Here is an 11,126-nt window from a genome sequence, read left to right as displayed (position 1 = left end):
GCCGGCCAAGGCCACAACTCGCTCCAGCATCTTCTTCTCTTCTGCCACTACGAGGGACTCGGCCAGCCGGCTGCTGGCTGCAACACACTCGATGGACTTCTTGTAGTCGCCGGCTACAGTGATGATCCCCTTCGAGCTCGGCATCTTCATCTTCAGGTAGGCGTAGTGGGGCACAGCCATGAACTTGGCCAGAGCAGGTCGGCCAAGCAAGGCGTGGTAAGGGCTTTCCAGATCCACTACCTCGAACCAGATTGCTTCTCGGCGAAAGTGATCCTTGTCTCCGAAGAGAACATCCATCTTGATCTTGCCAATCGGGGAATAGGACAGGCCGGGTACGATGCCATGGAACACGGTCCGGCTTGGCATGAGCTGCTTCACCTTGAGGTTCAACTTCTCCATGGTATCGCGGTACAGTATGTTGATACTGCTTCCGCCATCAATCAGAACACGGGAGAATCGGGCAGCCCGCTTCTCCGTTGCGAGGGTGACATCCAGCACCAATGCGTAGGAGCCAGTGGACGGCATCACCTCTGGGTGGTCGGCCCGGCTCCAGTTGATAGGCCTTTCGGACCAATGCATGAACTCGGGGTTGCTGGAGGCGACTGCGTTGACCTCTTGGTGCTGTCGGCGCCGGCTGCGCTTGCCTTCGACCTGGCTTGTGAAGACGACGTAGGCGGCGTGTTCATCAGGGAACTCATCTTGGATGGCTCCAACTGCTGGTCGAGCAGCCGGCTGCTGGGGGGCTGGAGGCGGCGGGCCGGGAGGCGGAGGCGGCACCAGCCCCTCGCCCTTGGAGATCCGGGTGAGCCAGTGGCACTTTCGGGTCGTGTGGTTGGACGGCTTCGCACCGCTGTGGAACTTGCAGGGGGCATCGAGAGTCTGCTCGTAGGAGAAGGCGGGCTGCCAAGCCGGCCTGCCGCCCTTCTTCTTGGGAGCGGGCCGCTCTTCGGGCTGCTCATCTTCGACTGTGGCCACCTGCCGGCTGGTGGAAGGCGGCATAGGGGCCTTGCGCTTGTGGTCGTTCTGGTAGGGGCGCCGATTGGGGTCGTCAGCCGGCGTCGTAGGAGCCAGAGTGAGCACCTTTCCAAAGGCGTCGACTCGGAGCTCGGTCTTCATCGAGGAGTCGGCCGTGGCGTACTTGTCTGCAATGACCAGCAGCTCGTCGAGGGTAGCCGGCTCATCGCAGAGGAGTCGGTGCTTGAGGAGGGTGCCCTCTCGGCACCCGGCGGTGAAGTATTCGATGGCTTGAACCTCGTGCACCTCCTCGCAGGAGTTGCGGAGCTCGGCCCACCGCGTGAGGTAGTCGCGGGTCGACTCGCTGGGCCCTTGGATGTATAAGGAGAGCTGGCGGGGCTTGGGAGGCCGCTTGTACATGCTGGTGAAGTTGCGGGCGAAGACTTCTGTGAAGTCCAGCCAGCTGTTGACGCTGAAGGGCTTGAGGCTGTTGAGCCAGGTGCGTGCCGTGCCTTGCAGCATGAGAGGGACGTACTTCACAGCTACGCGCCTGTTGCCATTCGCTATGCTGACAGCGTTAGAGTAGTCGATGAGCCAATCTTCCGGCTTCACAGAGCCGTTATACTTGGGCGTGTCTCTGGGGAGCGAGAACCCTTTGGGGAAGGTCTCGTCGCGGATGCGGGGGCCAAAGCATGGCGGGCCGACATCGTCTTCTTCTTCTAGCGCCAGGGATCGAGCTAGGCGGTCGATCCGGTGGCGGGCGTCGTTCTCGCCGACCCCTTCGCGGTGGCCCAGTCGGCCACCGAGAGTCGGATGTGTGACAGGCGGCGGGGTGGGATGTCTCTCCCCACGAGGTGGGAGAGGAGGCGGATTGCCTTGGCGCTCCACCGCTCGAGGGCGGCCTTCCGCGTCGCGCTCGATGGTGATTCGAGTCCGGCTGCGGCTAGCAGCCGGCTCCTTGTCTTTCCTTGTGCGGGCGCCGCTCGCGGTCGGCGACCGGGATGTCGCGGCATGCTCTCGGCGTGGGGGAGGACTCTCAGCGCGGGCGCCGGCTTCATGCCATTCTGCGGCCGCGTCGATCAGCTGCTGGATGCGCCTTGTCATGTAGGGGAGCTCATCAGCCCCCAGCCCATTCAGCTCTTCTGCGGCCGCCTGAGCGGCTCGCAGATTCTCGAGTGGTGTGGCGTAGACGGGGCGGTCTACCCCCAGCATGCTGGCGATGGCCACGCCGCGCTTCTTGACGAGACCGGCTCGGCTCGGCCCGCCATGCGGCGGCATACCAAAGGCGGCGCGGTCGACTTCGCGCTGGTGAGCCTCAGTGAGGCGTCTCATGGAGGCTCTTCTGGCCCTCCGCGATGAGGGCGAGGCGGCGTGCCTCCAAGGTCTCGGCGTCGGCGTCAGCCGGGATGGGGACGGATAAGTCGTGCATCGCCGCTTGTAGGGCGTCGTGGGCGTTCTCGCCCGAGTCGGCGACGTGGCTGATGACCAGCACCTCAGTGACAGCGCTGTTGCCGCTGTCAGCTCGAGGGAGAGGGTCATCGAAGACTACCACATCGGAGGGGTAGGCATCGAGCGATGTCGTGTCGGAATCGACAAGCATCGAGTCGGTGGAGCCGACCGACTCCAAGTCCACAGCAAGCTCGCTGGAGACGTGAAGCTGGTCGAGGAGGCTGACGAGGCGGCTCTCGGGGCAGTCCGTGCCCGCGTCGGACGTGGGCTCGTCGGAGATGCGAGTCTCGCCAGGAAGATCGGCGAGGCAGCTCGCTGCGCAGGCGTCGTCGACGCCTAGCAGCGCGTCGGGGCAAGCGCCATCGGGCGCAGCAGGCAGGCTGCGCTCACGCGGGAGGAAAAGGGTTCCTGTCCAGAACAGGTCTCCGGACGACGGTGCACCTGGCCCCACAGTGGGCGCCAAATGTCGGGTGGTAGGTGCGACATATGCCAACGGATGACTTATCATAGTGGGATCCAGTAAAACGTCGCCGGTGCCTGGAAACGGGATGAGGCGAAGACATGCACGCCGGCGAATCTTACCCAGGTTCGGGGCTCTCCGTGGAGATAACACCCCTAGTCCTGCTCTGCGGGGTCTCCGCATGATCACTAGACCAATACAAGTAGCTACAAGCGCTCCTTGAGCTGTTTGGCTAGAGGAAGAAGAAGGGCAAGGCTAGCTCTCCTTTTCTCTCTATGTGGTGTGTGGAATTCTATGAGATCAACCCTTTGCATGGGTGTCCCGGGGGGTTTATATAGGCCTACCCCCCAGGGGTACAATGGTAATCCGGCTGGGTGCGGGTCCCAGCCGTCAGCGTCTATGCACGCCGGCTTCTCCGCCGGTCATTGGGGCCCGCCGACTAGTGGGTCCCGCCGGCTGCCGGCCTCTTGGCCGACAGGCCGGCCCCACCGCTTGGGGGCTTTGTCGGCGGCTGGTTACTGTTGCCTCGCCTCTGATGACGAGAGCTTTGTTGAGGTAAGCGTGGCTACAGTGTCGCCGCCTTGCGGGCTCTCACTGTAACCTTACCTCGTCTTGTCTCCTTAATGAGGCACATGTTTCGAGGAAGGGAGGTAGCCGGCTATTAGGAGCCGGCCACACCCCTGGCCGACTAGAGGAGGCCAGGCCGCCTTCGGATGTCTCTCTGGCAAAAGGGGCCCGCCGCCTACGGGCCGTACTGACGCCTGTCGTGGGTGACATCGAGGCCAACACGGCTACAGTGCCACGCCGAACGGGGGATGGCTGGCCCGTACGGCGCCCTGTAGCCATGCCTGTTCCGGGATTCGGGGGTAGTGGGATGTACTGCGGTCACGCCCCATCCTATCGCCGTTATGTGGGTACAGTCTTTAGTGGGTGCAGTCTTGGCCGGCTTCTCGGAGCCGGCTTTCTTCATGGTCGGCTTCTGGGAGTCAGCTTTCTTCATGGCCGGCTTCTGGGAGTCGGCTTTCTTTATGGCCGGCTTCTGGAAGTCGGCCCTGGGGATAGCCGGCCGGGGGAAGGCGGCCATATGCTTTGTATGCTTGAAGGCTTGAATGGCCAGATAATTTTTCGAAGAGCCAGGGGGAGTAGGTTAGGCTACCCGTGGCCATTTACTCCGACAATAAGTATTTTACGGTGGGTGAACAAATTACTATTGAGCAATTGACAGAATTGAGCATAGTTATGAGAATATCTAGGTATGATCATGTATATAGGCATCACGTCCGAGACAAGTAGACCGACTCCTGCCTGCATCTACTACTATTACTCCACACATCGACCGCTATCCAGCATGCATCTAGAGTATTAAGTTCATAAGAACAGAGTAACGCCTTAAGCAAGATGACATGATGTAGAGGGATAAATTCATGCAATATGATAAAAAAAACCATCTTGTTATCCTCGATGGCAACAATACAATACGTGCCTTGCTGCCCCTACTGTCACTGGGAAAGGACACCGCAAGATTGAACCCAAAGCTAAGCACTTCTCCCATTGCAAGAAAGATCAATCTAGTAGGCCAAACCAAACTGATAATTCGAAGAGACTTGCAAAGATAACCAATCATACATAAAAGAATTCAGAAGATTCAAATATTGTTCATAGATAAACTTGATCATAAACCCACAATTCATCGGTCTCAACAAACACACCGCAAAATAAGATTACATCGAATAGATCTCCACAAGAGAGGGGGAGAACATTGTATTGAGATCCAAAAAGAGAGAAGAAGCCATCTAGCTAATAACTATGGACCCGAAGGTCTGAGGTAAACTACTCACACTTCATCGGAGAGGCTATGGTGTTGATGTAGAAGCCCTCCATGATCGATGCCCCTTCCGCTGGAGCTCCGGAACAGGCCCCAAGATGGGATCTCGTGGGTACAGAAGGTTGCGGCGGTGGAATTAGGTTTTTGGCTCCGTATCTGATCGTTTGGGGGTACGTAGGTATATATAGGAGGAAGGAGTACGTCGGTGGAGAAACATGGGGCCCACGAGGGTGGAGGGCGCGCCCCCCTACCTCGTGGCTTCCTGGAAGCTTCCTTGACATAGGGTCCAAGTCTCCTGGATCATGTTCGTTCCGAAAATCACGTTCCCGAAGGTTTCATTCCGTTTGGACTCCGTTTGATATTCTTTTTCTGCGAAACTCTGAAATAGGCAAACAAACAGCAATTCTGGGTTGGGCCTCCGGTTAATAGGTTAGTCCCAAAAATAATATAAAAGTGAATAATAAAGGCCAATAATGTCCAAAACAGAAGATAATATAGCATGGAGCAATCAAAAATTATATATACATTGGAGACGTATCAGATTGCTAAAATTTGGGATGGGCTTTAGGCCAATATAGCAATTTCTGAAAAATCTCTAAGGGCCCATGTGGGTTTATTGGCATTAGGTGGAGGTGGGAAGTTTAGTCCCACTCAGGAAGTGGAAGAGGAGTTGGACCTCTTTATAAGGGATGTTCTTTCACATGCTATTGGAGCTTGAGAATAGAAGAGGCCCTCACGCACTTCTCCTCCGCCTCCCGCCTCGCCACGCCACGCCACGCCACGACGCGTCGCGGGTTGCGGGATTGAGCCGAGCCGAGCTCACAACTACGCGCTTATTTTTTCCAGTCACTAACAGAGAGTTCTCAAACAGCTGGGCCACGATCTGAGATGTCAGATCGTGGGCTGTCACGGACTCGGACGTGGGTCGAGCCCACGCTCTCCATGCGGCTGCCTATATAAGTGTGCGGTGTCTCCTAACGCTAGCCGCCACGATCAGATCGCATCTGCTCCACGCGCACACCCACTGTCGTTCCTTTGCTACTGCTGCAGCTGGTGACTCCATCCCGTCTGTCGCATACACGGTCGATGGGAGAGCAGGTCTCCGAAACCCTGCCCTTCCGGTTCCTGTACGGGAGAGGGGCGAATAGGTTTTTGGGAAGCGACTACGCGACTGCTCGCTGTTCGTCTACCTCCTCTACGTCTGCTTCGTCCTCGTCATCACCATGTCCACCGACGCCGACCGTGCCGCCGCCAAGAAAGCTGAAGCCGACAAGAAGGCCGCCGAGGATGCCGATGCTGCTGTCACCACCGTCGGGGCTTCTGCCTAGCCTACTGGAGGGTATAACACGTTTATCCCGCTCCTGTTTATTTTCGTATTAGCAGTACTCGCAGTATGTGTAGATTTGTCTACTGTTTGATCAGAACCAGTATGTCGTCAATTTAGTCAATGCCATGCTAGTGATTTATCTATGGATTAAATTAGTCGAAAAATTGCCTATTTTCTCAGCAAAAAATACATACGATGGACTAGACACATCTAGCACATTCACATTGAAACAGAAGCACATGCCAAGAGAGAGATGAATAGAAAAAGCAAGTTCACCGAAAACTATGTCACAACAGCGTCCTCGCCGTCTGTGGTGATGAAGATAGCATGGGCACTCGCCTTAGAGTAAGTACTCGATCAGAAGGAAGTAGTCGTGATGAGACACTCCCAAAAACCTTATCACCCCTCATCTGGTGCAAGTTCTCAAGGATGTGGTTTCGCAGGTTTACTCTCTCATATAACTATGCACGCAGACACCGGGATGGGGTGGGCGTGTACAAGAAACTTGGTAAGTGTGTGAGAGTTCGGATCTGCTTTACAGGGTGTGCTACCTCTCTTAGGTGCAAGAGTTTTCCCTCATGTATCCTCTCAGGACAGACAGGATGTGTGGGTACACATTTGGACAGTGGCTAGATCGCTCGCCGAGCGGTGGCTAGATCGGCGCCGGCGGCGACCGCGGCGTCCACGCCGGGAAAGCCGGCGATCGGGATCACGGCGGCTCGTGCGATCCGTTTGAATTTCCTCCTTGGCCTAAACGGGCCGGTTCAGAGTGAGCATGGGCCGCGATTGGGTGGGCCGGGGTTAGCTGGGTATGAGGCCCAGGCTAAACCGGTTCCCACCCAAGTTGGATGCACCGACTCATGCAGGAGATCGTTCGATCGCTGCTCATCCCGTTCGTCGTTGCCGTGCGCTAGGGTTTCTCGGTGCTGTGTGAAGCCGGGTTTCCCTTTGTGTGGTCTGAGGCATGCCGCACGTATCCCTCCCCTCATGGCCATGGCTGGCCGAGGGGCTGGTGCGCCGCCGGGGAAGAAGCCGCCGGTCGCGGCTGGAGCTGGACATGCAGGTGCGGCATTGCCGGCTGCTGGCGCCGGGCGTGGTGCCGCGGCACTGCCTGGTCCTAGACCACCGGTGGTTGCCGGAGCAGCGCCGGCCGCTGCGGGTCGCGGTGGTGGCCAGCTAGGGCCTAGGCCGCCGGTGCAGGGTCTGGCTGCGCACGCTGCTGCGGGTCGGGGCGGTGCTGCACAAGGGCCTCGGCCAATGGCGCAGGGCCCGGTTGCGGTGGCTGCTGTGGGACGGGGCGACGTTGCGCAAGGGCCGAGGCCACCGCCGCCCGGGTCTACCGTCGCGCCTCCCCGCAACCAAGTTCACGCGCACGGGCAGCAGCCTCGGGCTGCGCCGCAGCCCCACTACGTCGCGAGGCCGACGCAAAAATGGCCTGGGCCGGTGCAGACGCATACACCGCCGCCTCAGTCTGACAACATGGGTGCTGGAGGTGCGAGTTTGCCTCGTGGCCCGGCTAACCGTGATGCTAATGGACCGCCCCAGGGACAATGGGGTGACGATGGCCACAATGCGTATGCTGGCTACAATGGTTCGTCCTCGACGGGTGGCGGCCGTGGATATGCTTGGCAGAGCGATGGTACAGTTGAGAGACCGTTTCTCGGCCCTCCGGGTGGCTTTGTCAAGGGGGCATCTGGCCCAGATTATCGGCAGCGAGGTGGATACCGTGGTGGTCGAGGTGGTTGGTACCGTCACCATCAGCCTCCTCTGCCTATCATCATTGAGCCGACGGCCTCCGCGGAGGTGGCCGATCCCGGTCAGACGCCGGAGCTGTCCGGTCAAGCTATGGATGTGGTAACTGCGCTAATGCTGAGTTACCTGGGACTGAGACCACGGTGGCGGGTTCGATCGAAGCTGTTGCAGGGCAAATTCTGATAGAGCATCCAAGTGGGCGCGCAAAAAGGAGAAGATGTTGTGTTATCGTTGTGGCGAGAAGGGCCACTTTATTGTTGAATGCGTGACTGAGCTTTGTGATACCTGCCTCAAGCCAGCGCATGATACGGGGGAATGCCCGATTTTGCGTGAACAGATGCCGAGTATCACCATCTATGGAGTGTGATGTGCTGAGTTGATGTTCTTTTAGTCACCTAGTGCGAGGGAGATCATAGAGGAGACCCAGAGCACGACCACTGGGGTTGTGAAAGTTACCAAGGGTGATGTGTCTGAGACTCAGATTGTGCAGAGGCTTAAGGAGTTAGCTCCAGGTGACTTTCAGTGGGAGCTTATCAGTCTCGAGGCCAACATGTATAAGGTTGACTTCCCTTCTGTCGAGGACTTGCAGCGACTTCTGAGTTTCGGTTGTGCAGAGTGCCTGGCACAGAATGCATCCTGCAGTTTCACGAGTGGAAGAAGGTTGAGCCACTAGGCAAGCCTCTTACTCAGGTCTGGTTACATTTTTCCAGGGCTCCCTCGAAGCCGCTGCAGGATGCTCGGGTCGCTGCTAGCTTGGGAATTTTGGTTGGGAAAACTGAAAGAGTGGATATGGCCTTTACCCGAGCTAACGGGGTGGCCCGACTGCTGGTGAGTGTTCTGTATATTGAGTTCGTGCCCGATGTGGTTAAGTGGACACATAGGGGACATATCTACAACCTTGAGATTGAGTTTGAGGATGTCGATCTTTTCGCTGAGGCTATGGCTGGGACTGATGTGGACATGCACGAGGGATATGATGGTTCGGGTGCTAAGGAGGCGCCAGTGGATGATGTTGGACGAGAGTTGTCCAACGGATCGGGGTCCGTTTCTCAGACGTCCGGGGACGGGACGGCACCATCCTCTTAGGTGCCAATGAACACTCTGAGATTTGGGTCGTTTGAGCTAGCTTCTGCTCCTCCCAGACTCTGGAGTGATCGGATGGAGTCTGATGACGTGCTTGAGCGCACGCTACCTACCCTGGACTTTGATGCTGCTGAAGGTCATGTGGTTGGGGGCTTGGAGACGATTGTCACTGAGATGACCTCGGTCGAGGGAGGGGGAGGATCTTGGGCAGGTGGCCCTTCGTTCTCCCTCTCCGACCATTGTCTCATCCCGGGCGAGGGAGCCGATGATGACGGTTGTGGCTAGGGGAGGGGGTCCTGGGCAGGTGGCCTCGGTCCCTTCTTCTCCTCTCGCGGCTAGGGTGGCCGCACCTGCTGTGGTACCCGCGACTCCCTCTAGCCAGAGGGCCGGGTCGGGCGGGGAGTTCGGGCAGGCGGCCCACGCACTCCCCTCCCCCTGCGCGCCTGCGTCCCAGGGCGACGGGTCACGGATGACGTTGACGGGGCCGCGGAGCTCCTCACCGGTGCTTGCGGCTGCACTTGGTGCTTCTTCGAGTGGTGCAACCCCACAGTGTGTTGGGGGTGAGGCTAGAGGCCTTACCTCGAGCGGGCTACTCGGGAGGAGGTCATCGCTTACGGAGGGATTCCGGATCCGGTATCTGAGGGGCGACGGATGAGCTGCCGCCTCCAGGATCACCCGAAGGTTGATGACATGCAGCAGCGGTGCGCCATGAGGGCGGCCAAGCTTCGTGACATTGAGGTCACTACTGGTATGTCGGTCAACACCTCTAATTCCATTCTGCATTTTTCTAATGATGATATTATTAATAATGCAAATCAATTAGGAGTTTCACTAGGTAGTAATGATAGTCAAATTTCTAATTTCGTAAATGATATCCTGGATTTGGAAGCGGAGCGTGCTTTAGGAATGATTCGAAACTTAGTAGCGGTCAAACCCATGAATGATTCTGACATAGATGCACTGGGAGTCAGGGTGCTCGATAACTTTTGTGCGGATCTTGCACCATCCCTTCCTGAGACAGAGGAAGAGGATGATACTTTCGATGCTGAGGTAGTTTGGTCCACGGAGCCCGGTTGTGAGGACAGGGTGGAGGATCAAAACAAACCTAAACGCAAGTGGAAGCGGAAGATTTACCCTACTTTGGCGGTGCGTAGAGGTGCTAGGATCCGTACTACTAAAAAATTTCATGACGAAATATGAGAGGAATCTTTTGGAATAGCAGAGGTCTGAAAGACTTGGCTAAAAGAAGGTTTCTTGTGGATGCTTCTATCGAGCATAGATTGGATTTCATTACTCTCTCAGAAACTGGTAGAGATAATTTTTCTCCCCAGTTTCTCAGTACTTTATTGGGGGATGTCGATTTTGATTGGCACTGCCTTCCTCCGAGAGGAAGATCGGGTGGGATCTTACTTGGAGTTAGATGCGAATCGCTGGAAGTCCAAAGCATAGTGATGGGAGATTTCGCAGTTAAGTTTCGGGTTAGATCGAAGACCGAAGGGTTTAATTGGGCACTGGTGGCGGTATATGGTGCCGCGCAGCCCGAACTCAAACCAGAGTTCTTGGCAGATCTTGTTCGAATTTGCAGTTCCGAGCAGCTCCCAATCTTGGTTGGGGGGTGACTTCAACATTATTAGAAGGAGAGAGGAAAAGAACAATGATAATTTCAACGGCAGGTGGTCGTTCATGTTTAATACCATTATTGAAAGCTTGGATGTGAGAGAGATAGAGCTTTCGGGTAGAAAATTCACCTGGGCTAATACCTTGCCAAACCCGACGTTTGAGAAGCTGGATCGAGTCCTCGCGAGCGCTGAATGGGAATAGAAATTTCCCTTGGTAACAGTCCAGGCGTTATCGCGCGGAATTTCTGACCACACGCCTTTACTGGTTGACTCTGGTGAGGCAACCCACATGGGGAACAAAAATTCCTTTTCATTTGAATTGGCATGGTTTGAAAGAGAAGGCTCCTTGGATCTGATAGCCAGAGAATGGGCTAAGGATGCAGGAGGTAGGACTTCGGTTGAGCGGTGGCAGAATAAGATAAGGCACTTGAGAAGTTTCTTGCGTGGGTGGGCTAAGCATCTTAGTGGGATTTATAAGGCTGAAAAGGAAAGGCTCCTTACACTTATTCAGTCCCTAGATTTAAAAGCCGAGTCCACACTTCTAGAGACCACGGAGCTTCATGCTAAAATTGATGCGGAGATGAGACTGAAAGAACTTCTCCGTGAAGAGGAATTGAAGTGGGCGCTGCGAGCTAAGGTTCGCAAAGTTGTACAGGG

Source organism: Aegilops tauschii, chromosome 4, assembly GCF_002575655.3.
Source record: "Aegilops tauschii subsp. strangulata cultivar AL8/78 chromosome 4, Aet v6.0, whole genome shotgun sequence".
Taxonomy (NCBI): Eukaryota; Viridiplantae; Streptophyta; class Magnoliopsida; order Poales; family Poaceae; genus Aegilops; species Aegilops tauschii.
The sequence above is the reverse complement of the archived record's forward strand: the minus strand, read 5'-3'. Positions refer to the sequence as shown.